Source organism: Leopardus geoffroyi, chromosome A1 (assembly GCF_018350155.1).
Source record: "Leopardus geoffroyi isolate Oge1 chromosome A1, O.geoffroyi_Oge1_pat1.0, whole genome shotgun sequence".
Classification (NCBI taxonomy): Eukaryota; Metazoa; Chordata; class Mammalia; order Carnivora; family Felidae; genus Leopardus; species Leopardus geoffroyi.
The window spans coordinates 87425641-87448927 of NC_059326.1; positions in this window are offsets into that span (position 1 = coordinate 87425641).

A 23287-nucleotide genomic window follows, 5' to 3' on the forward strand; every position below is an offset into this window, starting at 1 on the left:
AGCTTCTCTTATACAGCTGGGTATGAAACTATCCGTTTTGTTGATGATACTCCAAATTTAAGGACAAGTTATTTCCTCTGATGTATCCCCTTTCTCCAAGGGGGTACCACTGATCTGGTGTAGCAGGTGGCCTTGGCTCCTAATGTCCCATAAGAAAGTAAGGTTGACTTCTTTTTTTTAATTATTTTTTTGAATATTTATTAATTATTGAGAGACAGAGCGTGAGCAGGGGAGGGGCAGAAAGAGAGAGAGGCACAGAGTCTGAAGTAGACTCCAGGCTCTGAGCTGTCAGCACAGAGCCTGATGTGGGGCTTGAACTCACAAACCACGAGATCATGACCTGAGCCAAAGTCAGATGCCTAACCAACTGAGCCACTCAGGCGCCCCTGGTAAGGTTGACTTCTAATCCCATGTCATTGTTCTGCATACACTATGAGTAGTAGTTTCTTCCTTCCTTTTTTTTTTTTTTTTTGACAGTGAAAGATTTTATTTTTTTCTTATACTTTCATCCAAACGCATCTTTTTCTGGAAAACATAAAAGCATGCATGTTGATGGAATCCTTATAAAGAAAAGGTAAGTAATAACTAAGCTTTAAATCAACAATAATAACACAAAGGGTTAAATGATATTATGTGAAACGATTTACACGTAGATACAAGGCTTTTAATTTTAGAAAATAATAATTCAAGTCATATCAACACACATTAAAAAGAAGCATCTAATTTTCCAAATATTTTGGTACAAAAATTTTAAATTGACAAATATATTTTATAGAACTTTTGTGAGAATATAAGTATAGTCATAAGAAAGATGATGTCCAAAATGATCTTACTCAGTTCACTGTGACATCTTAAAATCAGCTACAATCAACAAAATTCCAATGGTATTTCTTCTTAAAATTTAAACTTAGAGTATATCCAAGATATTCAAAGTAATTGCAGAATTTACATTTATGTTGATCTAATTAGAAAAGGTTCTGACTTTAGGACTGTTATAAATATATATTAATAGGATCATCTGGGGGCATCAGGTGGCTCAGTCAGTTAAGCATCCGACTTTGGCTCAGTTCATAATCTTGCCATTCATGGGTTTGAGCCCTGCATTGGGATCTGCTGACAGCTCAGAGCCAGGAGCCTGCTTCAGATTCTGTGTCTCCCTTTCTTTCTGCCCCTTCCCACTTATGCTCCCCCCACTCTCTCTCTCAAGAATAAATAAACATTAAAAATAAATAAATAGGGGCATCTTCCTGGCTCAGTGGATATAGCATGTGATTCTTGATCTCAAGATCATAAGTTCTAGCCCCATGTTCAATTTAGAGATGACATACATACATACATACATACATAAAATTTATAATAGAAATTTTAATTGTTTTGCAAATATAAACTCAGCTAATGATACAATACAACAAAAACATGAGCTAGTCAGAGTTTCTTCCCCATGAACATTTCTTGCCCTTTTTCTTATATCCCTCTTGATACTTAAATATAATGTCTTTCACTCACTTGAGGCAATTAAGCAAAAAGCAAAATATTCCATAGCTGCAAGATACTAAATACTTTACTGATAAGAGTTGGACTAGTCAAGTTGTAAGACACTGAAAATAACTGATTAATGTTCATGAATGGACCCGTATGAGTTACACAACAATAACAAAGCATACAGTCCTAATAATCTGAAGATGACATTAGTTCACAGGAAATGCCAAGGATCGCATAAACTATTTAGCTGTTCCCTTTCCAGCAGCTTCTTTCTAAAGTTGTAGAACCATGTTTGTTTGCGCAAGACCAACTGCATGTTGGCTTCAGTCAGAAATTCTAGTTTATCTGAGGGTTGGTGGGGGTGCGGGGAAGAGGGGAAAGTGGGTGATGGGCATTGAGGAGGGCACCTGTTGGGATGAGCACTGGGTGTTGTATGGAAACCAATGTGACAATAAATTATATTTAAAATAAAAAAAAGAAATTCTAGTTTACCCAATGTTCAATCAACAAGGCTTTATTTACTCTTCTTATTAAATTCAGGAAACAACTTGATATAACAGGTGTCTGCCAGTAATAAACCACGTAGCACATTCCACTGCCTGGAGACTAATACATGTTTATGCTTTAATACTAACCTACAAATAGCCAGTTGGGCTGCCATAAACCCACGTTTGTGCATAGAGTTTCCTTCCAGCCTGGACCACAAGCATACCAGCAGTCAAACCACTGATGATCAATAATGATGGTAAAGTCTTCTTTCTGGATCCAGTGAATCATAAAATTCTACAGCAACTTATCTTTCACTTCAAAACACTCATGAAGTCTTCTTCTTATATATGCTTGTTCTTCTTTATTCCATCTCCTTCTGCACACACTATGGGTAGTAGTTTCTTCTGCCCCATAACATTGTTATGTAGAGTGAAATTTTAAGTATACACAAATAGTGGGAGTAAGCAAAGGAGGAGTTTTTTCATAATCTTGGATTGACAAAGATTTAAATTATGATACAAAACCAAGTTTCATACAATACTGGTAACCATGTAAAAATTAGGCATTTTTATGATAATAAAAAAGAGAAAATTAGAAAATAATATTAGCAACAGAGTCACCTTTTTGTCTACGTATACTTTTGAGAGAGAGAGAGAGACAGAGCATGAGCAGGGGAGGAGCAGAGAGGGAGACAGAATCCAAAGCAGCCTCCAGGCTCTGAGCTGTCAGCACAGACACTGACATGGGGCTCGAACCCATCAACTGTGAGATCATGACCTGAGCTGAAGTCAGACGCTTAACCGACTGAGCCACCTAGGCACCCCAAGAGTCACTTTTAAAATATATAAAATGGGGGAGCCTGGGTGGCTCAGTCGGTTGAGCATCCGACTTCGGCTCAGGTCATGAACCCACGTCTCGTGAGTTCGAGGCCCACGTCAGGCTCTGTGCTGACAGCTCAGAGCCTGAAGCCTGCTTCGAATTCTGTGTCTCCCTCTCTCTTCCCTTTCCCCGCTCATGCTCTGTCTCTCTCTGTCTCTCAAAAATGAATAAATGTTAATTTGTTTTTAATTTGAAAAAAATAAATAAAATAAAATAATTAAATTAAATTAAATATATAAAATGTTCTTACAGATTGACTCAATACAGAGTAACATTGCAGGGGCACTGGGTGGCTCAGTCGGCTAAGTGTCCAAGTGTTGATTTCGACTCAGGTCATGATCTCACAGTTTCTGAGGGAGTGTCCAAGTCTTGATTTCAACTCCACTCATAATCTCATGGTTCCTGAGGTTGAGCCTTCATCAGACTCTGCACTGACAGTGTGGAGTTTGCTTGGGGTTCTCTCTCTCCCGCTCTCTCTCCCCTGTTTGTGCACTCTGTCTCTCTTTCTCCTCTCTCTCTCTCCTCTCTCTCCCTCAAAATAAATAAACAAAATAAAAACCTTTAAAAATTTTCTTTTTTTTTTTTTTTTTTCAACGTTTATTTATTTTTGGGACAGAGAGAGACAGAGCATGAACGGGGGAGGGGCAGAGAGAGAGGGAGACACAGAATCGGAAACAGGCTCCAGGCTCTGAGCCATCAGCCCAGAGCCCGACGCGGGGCTCGAACTCACGGACCGCGAGATCGTGACCTGGCTGAAGTCGGACGCTTAACCGACTGCGCCACCCAGGCGCCCCAAAATTTTCAAAATTTAAAAAAGATTAACATTCCAATAGAAAATAAAGAATTTAAACATGTAGTTCACAGAAAAGACAAATATATACATACCTTTAAAATATTTTTAAAATATGCTTAAACAATTAGAAATTGAAAAAAGAAATCATCTTTCTACATTTCAGAAAAGGGGCGCCTGGGTGGCGCAGTCGGTTAAGCGTCCGACTTCAGCCAGGTCACGATCTCGCGGTCCGTGAGTTCGAGCCCCGCGTCGGGCTCTGGGCTGATGGCTCAGAGCCTGGAGCCTGTTTCCGATTCTGTGTCTCCCTCTCTCTCTGCCCCTCCCCCGTTCATGCTCTGTCTCTCTCTGTCCCAAAAATAAATAAACGTTGAAAAAAAATTTAATAAAAATGGAAATTTAAAAAAAATCAACTTTTCAGGTAATGTTGAACAGTGACAAAGATTCTCACCTGGATGGAAATTCACTCAGGTGCCTTTGAGGCATTTTTTTTTTTTTTTTTTTTTTTAGTTTATTTATTATGAGAGAGACAATGCGAGCGGGGTAGGGACACAGAGAGAGAGAGAGAGAGAGAGAGAGAGAATTCCAAGCAGCCTCCGCATCGTCAGCACAGAGCCCGATAAAACTCACCAATGGCAAGATCAGGACCTGAGTCTGACACTTAGCTGACTCACCCAGGCGCCTCCCTTTAAGCCTGAAACTGGCCCTCACCCTGTGTTCTGCCTGACAAGCCAGCTTCAGCAGGATTCCTGCTAAATCATCCTTCCACCCTTGCTATAGGATCACCTTGGATATCTGATCAGGTTTCTCATCCCCCACCCTTGAAGTCTAAATCCGATGGGCCTGTTAGGTCGGTTTAACCAGAATCCTCCTCCCCTTGATGTGTCCTCTTAGGAATTTTTCAGCCACTGACCGCCACTCTTCTCAGTGGCTGTAAATGCCCAGCTATCTTTACTGTATTTAAAGTTGAGCCAGCTGTCTCTCCCCTACTGCAATACCTCCATTACAACTGTCCTGTGAGGTCTTCCTTAACCACTTTAGCAAGTGTCAGAATATTTTTTCTCTTTATCAATGACTGTTGCTCAAGCTTCTAATCGTAAAAAATGCCCCAGTTCATCTAGAGTCCCGGAGGTGAGATTATTGTGCTAAGAAACAAAACAGAAGTTAAAGTTTTGCATCTGGTCAGAGAGCTCCATTGCTGTCTCCTTTGCACGCATAGAAATAAGATATCATTGCACTAAATACAGACATGGGTTTCTTCCAGGTAACCATTTAAAACATGCCAGTTTTGTAACCCTGCTTTGTCACTCCTTCTCCTTCTTCTTTCTTAATGCACTACTGGATTCTCAAATCAAAAACAGGGGTGGGGGTGGGGGGAGAAAAATGGAAGTGGCCTCAAACTGCTGTTGCAATACTTTTCCCACATTTTGGGCACTTCTCCTTTCCAGAACCTGAGTGCAGCCACATCTTAAGCTGGGGGAATCTCAACACCCCCAGTCTGGCCTGACCACTCTCTCTGTCTCTGTGTCTCTCTGTATCACTCTCTGTCTCTCTCTATCTCCTTCTCTGTGTCTCTCTGTGTATTTCTGTCTCTCTGTATCTCTGTCTCCATCTCTGTCTCTGTATCTCTCTGTCTCTCTCTCTTCCTCTCTCTGTTTCTGTCTCTCTCTGGATCTCTCTCTCTCTGTGTCTCTGTCTCTCTCTCTGTCTCTCTGTATCTCTCTCTGTCTCTGTCTCTCTGTCTCTCTCTGTCCCTCTGTGTCTCTCTCTCAGTCACTATATCTCTCTCTGTCTCTGTCCCTCTGTATCTCTCTCTGCCTCTGTCTCTCTCTCTGTCTGTCTCTCTCTGTCCCTCTGTATCTCTCTCTGTCTCTCTCTCTGTCTCTCTCTGTCCCTCTGTATCTCTCTCTGTCTCTCTGTCACTCTGTCACTCTGTCTGTCCCTCTGTATCTCTCTCTCTCTCTCTCTCTCTCTCTCTCTGTCTCTGTCTCTCTCTGGCTGTCCTGCATCTGCAACCCTAACAGCTGACTAGGAGCTTCCTGTTTTAACTAGGGGTTGGGGAGAGATGGGGATGCCCCTGACTTCACTCCTCCTGCTGTCTGCTGCTCTCCACTGGTCATGGCTGTTAGTCAATCCTGCACTTCCTCCCAAAGTGGAGAGAAAAGGAAGAAAAGGAAGGGCAGAGGAGCTTGCAGAGGCTGGAAAAAGGAGAAAGTCACTCACTGGAGGACAGAGTGCACGTTGCGTTGACGTCGCTAGAAGAGTGGCACGGGAGGAGTACTGGTGGAAGATGCTGTTTTTCTGGAGGAACAATAGAGCTGGTGCAGGGGTGGGGTGGGACAAGTGCATACAGTGATGATGATTTTGATGCTTCCTGGGAAATAAGTCATGTGGTTGCAAAAGCCATCAGTCCCAAAATCTGAATCACACATCCTCCACCCAACTCTCCCCAGAGAGCCTCACTCTTCCAGAAGGGAAGGGATATGACTCCTCTTCCGTGCTGCTGCTGGTCAGCCCACGGGTCCCTCTCTAGATCCTCTTCCTGCTTCCAGAGGCCATGGGAGGCAAGCCCATCCTCTGCTGGGAAGCTGGATCAAAGGCTCTTTACACCCTTTTCAGCGCTGACCGCTGGCTGTCTAGGAATCCAGGAACACCGGTGGAGGTTGTGACTTCATACCTTTTCAAAGATGTGCTGTAGCCTCCTAGTGACAGCCTGTAATGTTATATCCTTTATTCAGATAAAGTACCCAACCCTACTGATGCCCACCCCTCCACAATATTTTAATCTGGTTGTGTGGTTCATTCCTCATACCTGAACAGGAAAGCAGCCAAACTCTGGGCCAGGTAAGCAGAAATCCCTTCTCTGGAAACTCAGCCCCACACGGCAGACCACTTACTTTGGAGGGGGGGCCTCCCCTCCCTCCACCCTCACTTAGGGCCACAAATGCCTCATCAAAATCCATCCACAAGAAGGCTCCTGAAAAGTCACCTTCAATTGTTTAGAAATAAAGAGACATTAGAAACTATCCCTTTAACTGGGACTCCGAAAGGTTGACTTGCTCAGGGTTTAAAAAACTTGCATGTCTAGACCACCAGTACTCAAAATATTTGGTCTCAAGTCCTCTACACTTTCTCAAACTAAAGAACTCCAGATGGCTTTTGTGTGAGGATCATATCTGTCAATATTCGTGGTGTCGTAAATTAAAACTAGGAAAGATGTTAACTAAATTACTACTTTATTTTAGGGGCACCTGGGTGGCTCATAAACGTTAAAAAATTAATTAAAATAATAATAAACACATGAACCTAAGTAACATGTTTTTCTTAAAAATAACTGCTTCCTCAAACAAATTGCTAGTAGGAAGAGTACCATTGGCTTACATTTTGCATAGCTCATGAATGTCCAACTTAGTGAAAAATAGCTGAGTTCTCACATTGGCTCCAGTATTCAGTCTGTTGCAATATCATACATCATGCAGCCTACTGACAATTTCATAGCACTCTGTTTTTTCTTTAATTATTGTTGTTTATTAATTTATTTTGAGAGAGAGAGGATGGAGTAGGAGCGGAGGGGGAGTGAGAGAGAGAATCCCAAGCAGGCTCCACACTGTCAACACAGAGCCTGACACAGAGCTTTATCTCACGAGCTGTGAGATCATGACCTGAGCGGAAATCAAGAGCCAGACTCAATAGACTGAGCCACCCAGGTGCCTCTGATGTCTCCAAATTATTATGAAATAGTTTTAACCTTGCAGATGCCCTGAAAGGATGCCAGGGCCCCACAGGGTTTCCCTGACCACATTTTAAGAACTGTAACTGTACATCTGGGGTGAGTGTCTCCCAAACTCTACGTGCTGCTTTCACATCCTATGTCATTATTGCACATCATTGTGTTAACCTCTGACCTATCAAACAAAATCAAAATTTTTGTTAGAGCTTCATAGAGAAATCTGGAGACTGTATTAGGGATGACGAGATTGAAAAGAGAAGTTGGATGAGTCACTTCAAAAAGATGGCCAGTGCTCTCCTCAAAGACACTGAACCAGAATTACGGAAGACGGGTTCATATGTGACTGTGGGTCGTGCATTCACCGAGCCTGGTGCTCCAGATGGGAGCTGTGCTTTGGGCACCGAATTGTTTTTCCCATGGAAACTCTATGTGATACACCCCAGGGGTGAAAAACCATTAATTTAATGGTAGTTAGGTCATGCAGTTGGGGCCAACCAGTGAGCTGGGGATTTTTTGTCTTCGCTCCATTATTAGGAAGCCCACAAAGAGAAAGTCCTGCAGGAGGGGAGCTTGGGTCCTGGACCCACAGAACGAAGAGTGTGCTCTGCAAAACTGGGTGCTGCCCGTCTACCCCTTCATTTTCCTGCTTCTCAGGGCCACTTAACTCTGTTTTGCTCCACATTCTCCTGCCTAAGCCCTCTGCTCCGTGACTGAAGGAAGGTGCTCGTTTCTTCCAATTTTAATCCAGATATGAGGAATACAAATGCAAAATTGCTAGGCACCTACAAACCCCTGGGTCTAGCACATCAGAAGAAAAAAAAAGGCAGGGAAGGGTACTCAGTTGATTCCAGGGCTGTGGAGATTTTCCAGTGTTAAGAAATTGCTTAACCTTGTGCAGTGTTGGTGGAATTGTAAATCAGTACTGCTACTATGAAAACAGATAGGGAAGTTCTTCAAAAGATTAAAAACAGGGGTGTCTGGGTGGCTCAGTCGGTTGAGCGTCCGACTTCAGCTCAGGTCATGATCTCGCGGTTCACAAGTTCGAGTTCGAGCCGCGCATCAGGTTCTGTGCTGACAGCTCGGAGCCTGGAGCCTTGTTCAGATTCTGTCATTTCCCTCTCTCTCTGACCCTCCCTGCTTGTGTTCTGTCTCTCTCTCTTTCAAAAATAAATAAGCATTAAATTTTTTTTTAAAAATTAAAAATAGAACCACCATATAAACTAGCAATTCTGACTATGTATCCAAAGGAAATGAAAATCATGTTGGAGAGATATCTGTATCCCCATGTGCATTGAAGCATTATCACAAAGGCCAAGACATGGAAACAACCTAAGCATCCATCAACAGATGAATGGATAAAAAATATGTGATATATAGGTATAGATGATATAGCTACACATATACATATAGATTCAGATATAGGTACATAGATATCACTATATATATATATATATATATATATATATATATATATATATATTCAAACATTTAAAAAAAAAAAAAAGGAAATCCTGCCATTTGCAACAACATGGATGGACCTTGAGGGCATTATGCTAAGTGAAATAAGTCAGACAGAGAAAGATTAGTGCTGTATGATCTCACTTCTATGTGGAATCTAAAACAACAACAACTCAGGAAAAGATCAAATTTGTTACCACAGGCAGGGGCTGGGAGATGTGGGAGAATTGGATAAAGATGAGCAAAGGTACAAACTTTCTGTCTTGCAATTATACGATAAATACTGAGAATGTAAGGTACATCATGATGACTATAGTCAGTACTTGTGTATGTTATACTAAGAGAGTATATCCTACTCTCTGTTGCTAAGAGAGTAGTAAATCCTAAAAGTTCTCATCACAACAAACAAAAACATTTTGTTCTTTTATTTGTATTCACATGAGCTGATGAATGTTCACTAAGCTTATCTTGGCAGCCATTACAAAATATACATAAGTCATTATGTCATACACCCTAAACCTACACAGTGTTGTGTGTCAGTTATATCTCAGAACACTGGGGGAAAAGGAACTGGTTAGTATCATTCACTATACTGATAGGACAAAAGCACAAAAACAATCACGTGGTCATCTCCATAAGAGCTAATGATATACTTAATAAAATTCAAGATCTTTATTGATTTTTTATTCATCTATTATTGATTCTTAAATACTTTTTAAAATAATCGTCATGTAACCAAGTACATAACATGACAAACATGTCTATCATCACTTGTTATGGATTGCACTGATATGTTGGAGTCCTTTTTAAAATTTTTTTTAATTTTTTTTAATGTTTTTATTTATTTTTGAGACAGAGAGAGACGGAGCATGAAGGGGGGAGGGGCAGAGAGAGAAGGAGACACAGAATCGGAAGCAGGCTCCAGGCCCCGAGCCATCAGTCCAGAGCCCGACGCGGGGCTCGAACTCACGGACCGTGAGATCGTGACCTGAGCTGAAGTCGGACGCTTAACCGACTGCGCCACCCAGGCGCCCCTAAAATTTTTTTTTTTTTAATGTTGGGTGCCTGGGTGGCTCAGTCGGTTGAGTGTCCCACTTCAGCTCAGGTCATGTCTCACAGTTCGTGGGTTTGAGCCATGCATCAGGCTCTGTGCTGACAGCTTGCTCAGAGCCTGGAGCCTGCTTCAGATTCTGCGTCTCCTCTTTCTGCCCCTCCCCCACTCATGCACTGTCTCACTCTGTCTCTCAAAAATAAATGTTAAAAAAATATATATAAAAAAATAAAATAATTTTTTAATGCTTATTTATTTATTTTGATAGTGAGGGAGGGGAAGGGCAGAAAGAGAGAGAGAGTGGGAGAGAGAGAATCCCACATAGATTCTGCACTATCAGCACTGAGCCCCACACAGGGCTCGATCTCACAACTGTGAGATTATTACCTGAGCCAAAATCAAGAGTCAGACGTTCAACCGACTGAGCCACCCAGGCACCCTTGATGTGCTGGAGTCCTGACTCACAGAACCTTAGAAGGTGACCTTATTCAGAAATATGCTAGTTGCAGAGGTTATTACTTAAGAGGAGGTCATACTTGAATGGAGTAGACCTTAGTCCACACACCAGGCAAGGCTTGACTGATTCGGCCAGTAAAGATACAAAGGAGCCATGTTCAGGTTCAGGCTGGACTTCTCACAGCAGCCCAAGTTCATGGACTCTGTGTCTGGAGTGTGTCTCCAGGGCACGACGGTAGAACCACACACCTTCAATCCCCTCCCTCCAGCAGGTCTCCAACCTTCACCTTCATGGGTTGCAAATGCATTCTGGGTGACACAACTCAGATTGGTTAGCCCTTGGGCACTCACTTTTCTGGAATACCCCAGCAGGGCAGACTGTCTTGTTCTCCCTGGTTTCTCCAGTTTCCTTTATTCGCAACTATTAAAGCATATTTGCAGTCCACTTCACACACACTCTCCACCCCACCTGCCTCTTCCAGGAGTCAGCACCAAGGTTTGCAAATATAAGTCCACAACCAGTATCTGTTGGATTATATGCATTAGTTTAAAAGGATTCAATCTGGAGGCACCTGGCTGGCTCAGTCCAAAGAGCAAACTGGTGCCCCAGTAACTCAATTAGGACACTGTCTACTGGAGTTAATGTCAAATCTCACCAGTTAAGGGCTCAGTCACACAAGGCCTCCTCACATCAGATAACAATCTCCAAGTTAAGATTGTCACTCGTCCTTCTCAATGACAGGTGACTCTAGATTCAAGGGTTTCCATGCCCACTCCCCATCTCAGGTTCAAAATTTTTCTGCAATGACTCACAGAACTCAGAAAAGCACTTTACTAGTTTATTATAAGTATAGAGCTCAGTAACAGCCAAATGGGAGACACACATAGACAAGGTATTAAGGGCTGGGGGAGGGCGCAGAGTGTCCAGGCCCTCTGTGGGCACACCACCCTCCCAGCACCCCACACACATTCACCCACCTGAGAGATCTCTGAACCCTCTCACTTGGGGGTATTTATGGAGGTCCCATTACATATGCACAGATGATTAAATCATTGGGCATTGGTGATTGAACTCAATCTCCAGCGCCTATCCCCTCCAGGGAGTTCAGAGGGTGGCTTTCAAAGTTCCAATGCTCTAATCTCATGATTGGTTCCTATGCCAACCAGCCCCCAGCCCAGAGCAAGTCAGGAGCCCCACTTAGAGTCAGCTCATTAGCATAAACTCAGGTAAGGTTAAAAAGGAGCTTATTGTGATAACGAAAGATGCTCCTCTTACTTATCTCAGTAAATTCCAAGCGTTTTAGAAATTCTGTGTCAGGAACCAGGGACGAAGACCAAATATATATTTCTTATTATCACAAACTCTCACAGCCATCCTGTCTGGCATGCACTACTAGTTATCAACGTGTCCATTCTGTCTAGGAGGAAACTGAACCTTAGATGATAATCACAGCATGCACTACAAGGCCTGCTGTGTGTAAGAAATGGTTCTGTGCATCTGGTAGACCACGTTCTAAATTGTACTCTGGTACCCGTACAATTACACATATGCTGTGTATAAGGTACTGTTCTATAACCTGGAAGTATTGTACACTGGCATATGTATTGAATTATTCTTACAATAACCCTGTTTGGTCAGAACTGCTAGTACCATCATTTGACAGGTGAGGGAAGCATGCTACAGAGATGGTAAGTAACAACAGGACCAAGATCACACCATGAGGGTTGGCAGCTGAGCTGCTAATCTAAGGCTGTGCAGCCCTAAACCCTTTGCTTTCAACATTCCCTTAAACCACCCTTCTCTGAGCCCCAAGCCTGACTGGGAATTTGTCTCAAAGCTCTTAGTCACCTCACTTCCCAACATCTCAAAGAATCTTCTTTTCTTTCACAATATTCTCTCCCTAGTGCTGCTTAAAATGTTTATCACCAGCGTACCTGGGGCTCAGGTCAGGATCCCAGGGTAGAAGCGCCTGGTTGGCTCAGTTGCTTAAGCTTCTGACTCTTGAATCCAGCTCAGGTCATTATCTTATGGTTTGTATGATCAAGCCCTGAGTTGGGCTCTGCACCGATAGCAGAGCCTGCTTGGGAATCTCTCCCTCTCTTTCTGTCCCTCCCCCACTCTCTCTCTCTCTCCAAATAAATAAATAAACTTCATAAATAAATAAATAAATAAATAAATAAATATTTAAAAATGCTTAAAAAATCTTTCATGCAGATAATACACACACACACATCCACACACAAAGCCAACTACAAAAGCACAGGAAACCTGTATGCCTTATTCACAGCTCAGTCCCCAGGGCTGTGAACAGAGACATTCTAGATAAAAAGTATGACTCAAAATGACTAAAATATCTGAATGTAAAGATATATCTAGAACAACAGCAACAACAACAACAACAACAACAAATAGTATGATGAGGGAATATTCACATTTGTGTGTGTGTGTGTGTGTGTGTGTGTGTTATAAGGCAACAAATTTGTACTAAAGTTCTGCAGTTTATTTTCTTCTAGCAATGCTGTCACAACCAACTCTAAACAAAAACCATGAAACTCGCCAAAGTCTGCGAGACTGAAGCCAACCATCCTGGCCTCCTTCAGGAACTCTTCTGCAAGGGCTTTTCAATCTGAAATTCGATGTAAGAAGGAAAACAGAAGAGGAGGAGGAATAAGATGGTGGGGGGTGGGGGTGAGGAGAAAGGGGACGATGGGGGCAGAGAGAGAAAAAAAAAAGAGGGGAAGACCTTTTTCATGTCTCAGCCACTGCAAAGCAAAGGCCCACCTGAGGGTTCCTGGTGAATCCTTCTGAGTGAGGGAAACTAAAGCACTCCATGAAAATCTGTTTTCTGCTCCTTTTCCCGCTTCCATTCTTGTTGGAATCCACACCTCCACTTACACGTGCCTCATATAACAAATAACATATGTCCTCCTTGTAAGGAACAAAGATTGATGATTTATTTAGTCTTCCAGCACAATAGATAACATCTCAAGACAGACCAGGTGAAAGCATCATAGGTGCATTCCAGACCACAGGCGCTAGACATCTGGAAGCCAAGGTCCCCCTAGCTCCGAAGAATAGTTGACTTATAAGGGACTGCTGGGCACTTGTCCTATCTAACCAGTTCCTGGATGCCTGAGAGGGCCTACACCAGACCATGATCCTTAGTAGAAACCCCAGACCCAAGAGCAAAGACAAGACTCTCTCCTTTCCTTTCTACGTCTCCCACTTGGTCTGTTCCTGCACTCTCTTTACACCTTCCATAAACTCTGCTCTCACCTCCTGATGGCTCCTGTTGATTTTCTATCTTGCAGAGCTAGGGACCCTCCTGGCTGGTCCTGCAGGTCCCCCTCTGGGTCCTCCACAGGCCTGCCTGCATCCCTGTCACAGGAGCATGCAGAAAAGTCAACATGTTTCCAAAAGAGGTTCTAGAAAAGATACCTAGGACTTGCCCAGCTGACATCAATCCTGTACCTCTTAAGTCAGAAGAAGTGGGGGAGGAAGAGGAAGAAGAAAGGAAGAGAAGGGGGTGAGAGAAAGGGAGGAGGGGGAGGGAGGAGGAGGGAGAGGATATAGAGGGAGGAGGAAGAGGAGGTGAGAGAGGGGGAGGAGGGAGAGGGAGAGGATGAGGAGGGGGAGGAGGAGGAAGGAGAAGATAGGAAGAGGAGGGGTGAGAGAGGGGGAGGAGAGGGAGGGAGTGTTGGAGAAGTGGATAAAGTACACCAAAGATGGCTGATTGGACTAAAACAAACTCTGGTCTCTAGCTTAGAGACCACTCCTGGGGGGGGGGGGAGGTCCTTCTTCCTTGTATGCTATGCACACAAACCCCCCCCCCCCAGCCCCACACACACACAAATATGGAGGCTGATAACTATAAATTACCCTTCCTGCTCGCATTCGGGGCTCAGATCTTTGGAGAAATGGTCTCCTCTGAGCCTGCTGGTGTTAAATAAATCTCCAATCCACCAAGGTCTCCGAGTGCTGCTTGGTTTTCCCACCAGCATTCCAGCCTGATTCCATAAAAAATTTGGTTCACTGACCGGAAACCCAACCGCACTGGCCCATTGTTACCACTGGTTTGGGAGAACAACAAGGTGGTGATGGAATGAGGGATCACAAGGGAGAGTGCGCGCCCTGCCTAAATTTTGGCAGTCTCCTTCTCTGTCCCCTTCAGGCTGGCCCACTCTGCTGTTTCCACCGGACTTGAGGAGACTCGGCAGATGAAGTCCTGGACCCGAGGGTCGGAACCAGTAAGGCTGGGGCCCAACCTAGTCAGGCCCGCTCGCAAGAGTGGAAGGGGGACCTGATCACTCCCTGAGACTTCAGAGGTCTCACAGGTAGGGATTCTATGGCAGGGAATATAATAACTTCTGGTGTGTATGTGAATGTCAATGTGTGACTATGTCTAGCTTGCCTGCCGAGTTCGATTCTGTGGCTCCATGGGCGGGTGTCCTTGGGGTCCCCAGGGGGCCACGGAGTCTGAGTGGGCCCATCTGTGATTTCACGATGGATGGCGCTTAGTCTGTGGTGATATCAGAATGGTTTCTGATCATGGGTCGCAGAGTTGGGATCTGTGGGGCTGAGCGTTGCCTAGGTTCCTTCAGGACACGACCAGGCAGGCATCTGGCTGGTCTCCTCATTGGAGGGGGCACCCCTATCCCCCTGTCTTTGTGACTCTGCCTCACAGGAGCATTGTGGGGTTGGGATGGGGCAAGGAGAGCCAGGCAAAGGTTTTAACCACTTTATCTGGAGACTCACCCAGGGAGCCAAAGAAGCGACTGACCGCTCACCTAATGTTCCCCTCTTCATGACTCTTTAGGCTCCCTCCCCCCTTCCCTGAGCTTGAAACTCCTCCCTGGGAGGACTTGCTGCTGCCACCACTGACCATTTCTCCTCCCCTTCCAGGCCAAAGAACCCTCCTCCACTAGGCCCTGTGGCCAGATTGCACCCTCAGCCAGGCGCAGGCACTCTCCAGACGCCAGTCCACATCCGCTGATATCAAGAGGCTCTCAGGGGGATCACAGCAGGGGGCTGAGAAGGCCATAAATATGCCCAGCAGCAAGGGGGGAGGCCCAGAACCTCCTTAGCAAGGGGTCAATGAACCTACTGCAGGGGAAAGGACATTAAAAAGAATAAGTGTCCCAACCAGGGGAAGTCCCAAAACCCCAGCCGAAATCAGGAGGAACCTCAAGAAGGGGACCTTATTGGTCTAGCCAAGATAGAACCAGACTAAAAGGGGACACTGACTCTCCCTCCCTGTTCCTCTGCTTAATAGATGTGAGGGATTCTCCCTCATTTTCCACGTTAATCGCTATAATTGGAGCCAACTGTGGTTACTCTACCTCAGGACAGGGACTTTAAGGAATATTCCCAAGCAGTTGCTGCTTCTGCGCTCCCCTCCCCCTCATGTTTCTTCACCAACTTGGGTGTGGTCCTATACCATCCTCAGTGTCTCAGGCACCATTGGTTCCTCCTCCCACCTTCCAAGTCAAGGAGCAAAGTGCACATCCCTTGGATCACCCATTTCAGATACCTCCACTGGTGCCCCAAATGAAAATTGACAATGGGGAAAAATGATTGACTTTTAGGTGGACACAGGTGAAACATATTCGATGTTTAAACTAATTTAAGTTTATCGGACCTGTCTTTAAAGTTATCGGCAAAGGTCAAATAAGCTCAGGTTAGCTCTGTTGCAATTTGTTAATGATAGTTAATTTTGTCTGTCTCAAAGTTTTCATGGGTAATTGTTAAGATAACTTTCAAGGTCCTTGGTAACCTGAAACTTTCCAAATAGGATGGAATGCTAAAGCTTTGATTATTGAACATAGGTTTGTGTTTTTAACTTCTTATTGCTGAGAAATTAAGGCTATCTGGACCTATTGGAAAACATGCTTTGTACTTAATTGGTTCATGAATTTACCATCTAAAAAATTTCTGATGTAAACACCTCTCAATTGGTTACTAAGTCCTCAATTAGAGACTAAGGTTTCCTAAGAGTTAAAATTCTGCTAAATGTACTTAAGACTGATGAAAATAAAGAAAGCAACTCTGTAGGAAAATAGGAGGTATATAAGAAAGATATAAGGAATGGAAATACAGTTTCGTTGAGGGTAGAAGAAAGTAATTTTATCCTAAATGAGACTGGTTATTTGGAAAGAAATGGATTTGGGACAAAATTTAGAAGCAAAAGAAAGTTATAGAAGGTTGAGATGAATGGAATTTTAAAAGTACACTAGTATAAGGTTGAAATACTGCTTTTCTCTCTGCTCAAATGACAAAGTTTTCTTGAACTGTTGATCTGCTTTTGATAAGACAATGCAAACAAAGATTTATTCTCCGGGAAAATCAAAGTTTTAGGTCTCATATCTATCAGGTCTTTGATTGGTTAGTTAAAACTTCTGAATGTCAAAGGAGCTAGGTTTTGATAACTACTATATAATGCTATACATTCACCTTTGGGATCTTTTATTGCCACTTTGGTTGAATAAATAAAATTGTAAGATTTGTAACAATCTGTAATCCTATTTAGGATGTACTTATGACTTCTGAGGTTTTAACAAACTTCTCAGGATTTAAATGGTAAAGGAAGTCTTCTTGACCAATTAGGCCCTTTTATTTGGGATGTTAAGTTACTTGGAAAAGCTCTGTTATACAGTGGTAAACCTTTGATTGTATTGCACAGGTAAATGCTGTAACTGACCAAATATATGCAATTCCTAAAATTTTAATGTTTTGATATAAGGTCATCACTTAATATTCTGATTACTTGAGATGTTATGTGTCACAGAAATAACCAAATTTCTTTGTCAATTGCATCATAATGAACTCTCATCAGATCTTCAATGATGTCTATTTCTGAGATTTTGCCATTTATAATTATTCTTATTCTCTCACAAAATGTGTTTCTTCTTCAAGGAGATTTATAAAAAGGACTTTGGGGATAAATACAGGTATTCAACATCTTTAAGATTAATACTAAAATGCGTAACAATTTCCAGAACTAAAAAGCTGAATTCAAATTGAACAAGAATTAGGGGCGCCTGGGTGGCGCAGTCGGTTAAGCGTCCGACTTCAGCCAGGTCACGATCTCCTGGTCCGTGAGTTCGAGCCCCACGTCGGGCTCTGGGCTGATGGCTCAGAGCCTGGAGCCTGTTTCCGATTCTGTGTCTCCTTCTCTCTCTGCCCCTCCCCTGTTCATGCTCTGTCTCTCTCTGTCCCAAAAATAAATAAACGTTGAAAAAAAAAATTTAAAAAAAAAAATTGAACAAGAATTAGAAACATGGGATTAAATGAACTGAGGAAGATTATACTTCTGTGATTCTTGTTGAAAATATTGCTGGTTCTCTAATGTTTCCTCTCCCAGATTAAGGAAACTTTCTCTTAAGATATCTATGATATATAAAAATATCATAAAGTATTCATTTGTAAACTGAAGCATTTATCTTTTCTCTCTACTTAATTCCCCCAAAATTCAAAACTCTCAATGAGTATTCTTTCTTTCATGACAATTACAATTGTTTGGATAAGTTCAATAAGAATCTATTTATCTTAGAACAGGTCACCATTTGGAAATACTGGTTATTTTACCAAGGCGTTGACTGGAATGTCATATTTGAGGATGACATTCATAGACTCAGATATGACCAGACAGCTTTAAGGAATTAGGGTTGGCTTTAAAAAACATGGAGCCATAAAGCCCCTTAGAAATGCTGGCCTGGTGCCTTGCTTACAGAGTTCCCAGCAGCCTCACCAGGTGAGTAAAAAAGGTCACTTCCTGTCAGGTGCAGGAACCTCAGGATATCTTGGGGACCTCATGAAGAGGAATTCACCCAATTCTGCAAGTATTGCAGGCCTGTCTGATGGCAAGCATTTGGCTTGGCTTCTGGCCTGGAGAGGCTACTAAAAGTTCAACCCGGAGATTCCTTATAAAAGGTTCCAACAAAGCAGACTTTAAAAGATCCTCATGATCAATCGCTATTCTTGCTGAGCTTATGTAAATAATTAGGCCAGATTTGTTAAGACTGGATTTGTTCTACAAATGCATTGGTCTCAATTTTGCTATCTCTGGAAAGGGTGGGTTTTAGAGAGAACAACTATGTTTCAACAATGCACAGTTATGGATGTTAAATGCTAGTTATGATTGTCTTTAAATGTCTGTTGTTTGCCTAAACTAGACAACTTGAGGTAAACTTCAGAAAATTGTTATAGTATTTCATATATAGGCAATCTTCTGTGCTTGTTATTCTATGGGGATAATAATAAGACCCCATGGGCATATGATTATTTAAGCAACTGGACAGGATGGATCTCTAAATATGCAAACCATATCTTCCCTAAACCTGGTCTGACAGTTACCAGAAACCCACCCCTTTCAAAGACTTGGAGGTGGACTTTACAGGCATACAACCAAATAGAGGATTCAGTTTCAGGTATCACCCCATGGGTCCATCACTCCAGAGCTAAGAAGGCCAATTCAGAGGAACCCTCAACCTGGCAATGTGATCCAGATCCAGTCAACCCACTTAAACTGACCCTCAAAAAGACACTGGCCCCTGAGATCTCCAGCCCTGCTCCAGCCACGCCCCGGAAGCTGGCTGGTCTGTGCATGACAGAAGCTTGAGGAATCAACATGTGGACCAAGCCCAGGGGTTTGGATGCAACTCTGCCAGCCCTTGCCCCTTACTGGTGCCATAGCCCTGATCTTAATTCTTACTGTTGGGCTGATAGAGAATGCACCAACAAGCTGGACATGGGACAAAAGATGCATGCTGGGTCTCACATACCTCCTCTGAATGAGAGAATTATTAAGTATTGCCTTTATATTATGATAACCTATCTCACCCTCACAACTGCCGCTTACCCACTTTGCCCCCAGGATTGTTATATGACAATAAGGGGGTCAAGGGCATTGAGCGCCTTCACCTCCCTTCACAAGATTGCTACAAGGGAAAAACACCCACTCTCTGTCAGCCACCCGGTGCCCCAAGGACTAAGTATTGGACCGTAGAGATAACCCTAAATGTCAGGAACCCATGTCACAACAAGGGCCTCCAGAGAGGGAAGCAAGATTGCTACACTTACCTTCCTCAGTGGGGGATCTCGGACTGGGGAGGGTTGCAAGACAGGGCCCTTCAAACAGTTATGAAGGATACCCAGGATAGGGTAATACAAGCCATAAAGGTGACCACTCCCCCGGCAGCCTACCAAGGTTTGAAACTTTCAGCCCTCAATCAGATGCTTACCAAGTCCCCACTCCAACGTTGGACTAACACTACTCTACCAGTCCTCCATAAAATAGATAATCACACCCAAACCTGCTGGATGTGCTTCCCCTCAGCCAGAGGGCTTACTTAGCCACTCCTATCCTTTTGACCTGGGAAGCTCCTGAAAATCTCAAAACCAACACCTCTGTCTTAGTTGGAACCCTGGCCACTGGGGTCCGTCTCACAAATGTCGACAATCTAACCTGTACACTCCCTGAAGATAGGAATGGTACCTTTCAATGCGGAAGAAATATAACCTTAAATACAAATTCAACCCTGTGTTCACCCCTTGGGGTGTTCTATCTGTGTTCTGATTCAGCCTACCGATGCTTAGAGGCCAGTGGACTCAGATATGTTATTCCGTCTTCCTAACCCCAGAGATATCCGTATACACTGAAGATCAGCTCCTAACAACCTTTAGCCCCACGGCCTGGGCTAAATGGGCAATCCTGCTTCCCATTCTGATAGCAGCAGTAATTGCGACAGGAATAGGAATTGGAATAGGGGATATAGGTTCATCCGTAGGATTATACCATAGACTATCTCAAGAGCTAAATGAAGACATGGAACAGGTGGCAGATTCTCTGGTAACCTTACAAAGCCAAATAAACTCTCCGGCAGCAGTGACCCTCCAAAATAGGCAAGCCCTCCACCTCCTCACTTCAGAGAAAGGAGGGACTTGCATCTTTCTGGGGGAGGAATGTTGTTATCACGTAAACCAGTCAGAAATAGTCACAATTAAGGTTAAGGAACTCAAGGAAAGAATTCAACTTAGAGAACAACAGAGTATCAATCAATGGAAAGGATGGGATCTCACAGATTGGGCATCCTGGCTTCCTGCCCTGGTGGGGCCCCTCGTCTCCATAATTTTACTTGTATCCATCGGCCCTTGTGTACTGAATGCCATGGTACATTTTATTGAAAACACTGTTCCTTGCCAAACTACTGAACATATCTTAGCCTTCCGAGAGTACCAGCCTGTAAAACTGAAAGGTGATGCCTACTAAAAGTTTTTTTAAAAGGCATCAAAGGGGGGAATGTTGGAGAAGTGGATAAAGTACACCAAAGATGACTGATTGAGCTAAAACAAACTCTGGTCTCTAGCTTAGGGACCCCTCCTCCAGGTTCTTCTTCCTTTGCTGCACATGCAAACCACCAACCACTCCCCACATACACAAATATAGAGGCTGATAACTATAAATTATCCTTCCCACTCACATTCAGGACTCAGATCTTTGGAGAAACAGTCTCCTCTGAGCCCGCTGGTATTAAATAAATCTCCAATCCACCAAGGTCTCCAAGTGCCGCTTGGTTTTCCCACCAGCATTCCAGTCATATTCCCTAACAGGAGAGGAGGAGGGTGGAGGAGGAAGGAGAAGAAAGGAAGAGGAGGGGGTGAGAGGGGGAAAGGAGAAGAGGAGGAGGAAGGAGGAGGAAAGACAAGAAAGGAGAGTGAGAGAGGTGGAGAAGGGAGAGGGAGAGGATGAGGAGGGGGAGGAGGAGGAAGGAGAAGATAGGAAGAGGAGGAGGTGTGAGGGGGAGGAGGGGGAGGGAGGGGAAGAAGAGGAGGGGGAGGAGGAGGAAGAAGAAGAAAGGAAGAGGAGGGGATGGGGGGGAGGAGGAGAAAAAGGAGGAAGGAATCGGTGGTCCAGGGGCCTGTGTATGAGGGTGCTGCAGCTGGTGGACCCGCGTGGACGTGAGGGTGTGGAGGGGTTTTGCAGAGGTTGGGGTGTGGTCTAAAAGTGGGACCGTGGCTCAGGGACTCTGTGGCACCTGGTGTGCATCTCCTGGCCAGTTGCTGTGGACATTCAGGTTGGAGGAGCAGGGTCCCCTTCCCATATCATGGGGCTGCCCACAGGCTGGAGGAATGGACAGTTTTGAACCCAAAGTTGCCTCAAGCCTCTTCTCGGCCCTCTCTGATAGTTACAGCAAAGTACAAGGGACCATTTTCCCTCCCGCTATACTCAAGTGTGCAGGGGATCCATTTGTGCAGGACTCCTCTGGGAGGAAATGCTTGCCCTTGTGATTTGTATTAAAAATAAATAAGTAAAACCGTGCAGGGGTCGTGGCCCTTCAAAGGTCACCCTTTCACCGAATGTGCCTGCCCCAGCCGATCCAGCTGTGGACATGACCTCTCCAAGGCGCCTGTGCTTCACCAGCGCCCCTGCAGCCTGGACCCACTAGCACAGTGGACTGCGCCCAGTCCCCCTGCATGTTGTCCTGTTTTCTAGGGCGTGTGGTGTGCATTCGGGCACAGATTCCCCGATGCCCTGAACTCCTCAGGATAATCTCTGGCGAAGACTGCAGGAAAGGCACTCCTGGGCCACAGGCCAGGGAGGCAGGCACAGGCGGCTCTGGGGATCTCCCCTGGGAGGCAGTGTGCACAGAACACTACTTTTTTTTTTTCTTTTATAAAGTCTTTTTCAGTCTTCCAGCAAGTCACTTTAGTTTTAGAAGGGTGCAGGGTTCTATCAACAATAGCCAAAGTATGGAAAGAGCCCAAATGTCCATCGATGGATGAATGGATAAAGAAGATGTGGTGTGTGTGCATGCGTGTGTGCGTGTGTGTGTGTGTGTGTGTGTGTGTGTGTATATATATATATGTATATGTATATATGTATATACAATGGAGGATTACTTGGCAATCAGAAAGAATTAAATCTTGCCATTTGCAACTATATGGATGGAACTGGAGGGTATTATGCTAAGTGAAATTAGTCAGTCAAAGAAAGGCAAAAATCATATGACTTCACTCATATGAGGACTCTAAAAGACAAAACAGATGAACGTAAGGGAAGGGAAGCAAAAATAATATAAAACCAGGGAGGGGGACAAAACAGAAGAGACGCTTAAATATGGAGAACAAACAGAGGGTTACTGGAGGGATTGTGGGAGGGGAGATGGGCTAAATGGGTAAGGGGCATTAAGAAATCTACTGAAATCATTGTTGCACTGTATGCTAACTAACTTGGATGTAAATTTAAAAAATAAATTAAATACAAATAAAAAAAAAAAAAAGAAGATTGCAGGGTTGCTAATAAACCATCCAGCATTGTGCAGGGAGCTCTTACATTAATGCCCACTCCACTACTGTGGGTACCAGCGTGCACATCTGCCTTCCCTTCTTCCCCAGCGAGGGGGTACAGCATCCCACAACTCCTAAGTCCCAGGAGGAGGTTCTGCCAGAGAATGATGCTTCAGGCTTCATAGTCCCTCCCAGCTTGGGGAACTTGCCTTTTGTTCCATATTAAAATACAATGGGGGGGGGGGTGAAATGGGGGAATGTAGCCTAAAGCTACAAACCTCCAGCTACAAAATAAGTAAGTCCTTGGGGATATATGCACACTGCATTTTAAGAAATACTGATGGTATGGTGCTAAAATGTAGGTGGCAAGGCCCTCTCCCAGTACTTCCTATTGGGAAGGTTTGAGGACGCATCAGGAATCAGCATTTTCATTTTCATTATACAGGATACCAGTGTCTCAAAAACAAAAACAAAAACAAAAAAACTCAGGGTCTCATATGGTTACTGTCTTTCACACTTTTTTAAAAACATTCTGGTGTGTTTTCTTTTAAGTTTATTTGTTTATTTTGAGAGAGTACACAAGTAGGGGAGGGGCAGAGAGAAAGAGAGAATCCCAAGCAGACCCCTACTGTCACCACAGAGCCCAGTGTGGGGGCTCAAACTCAC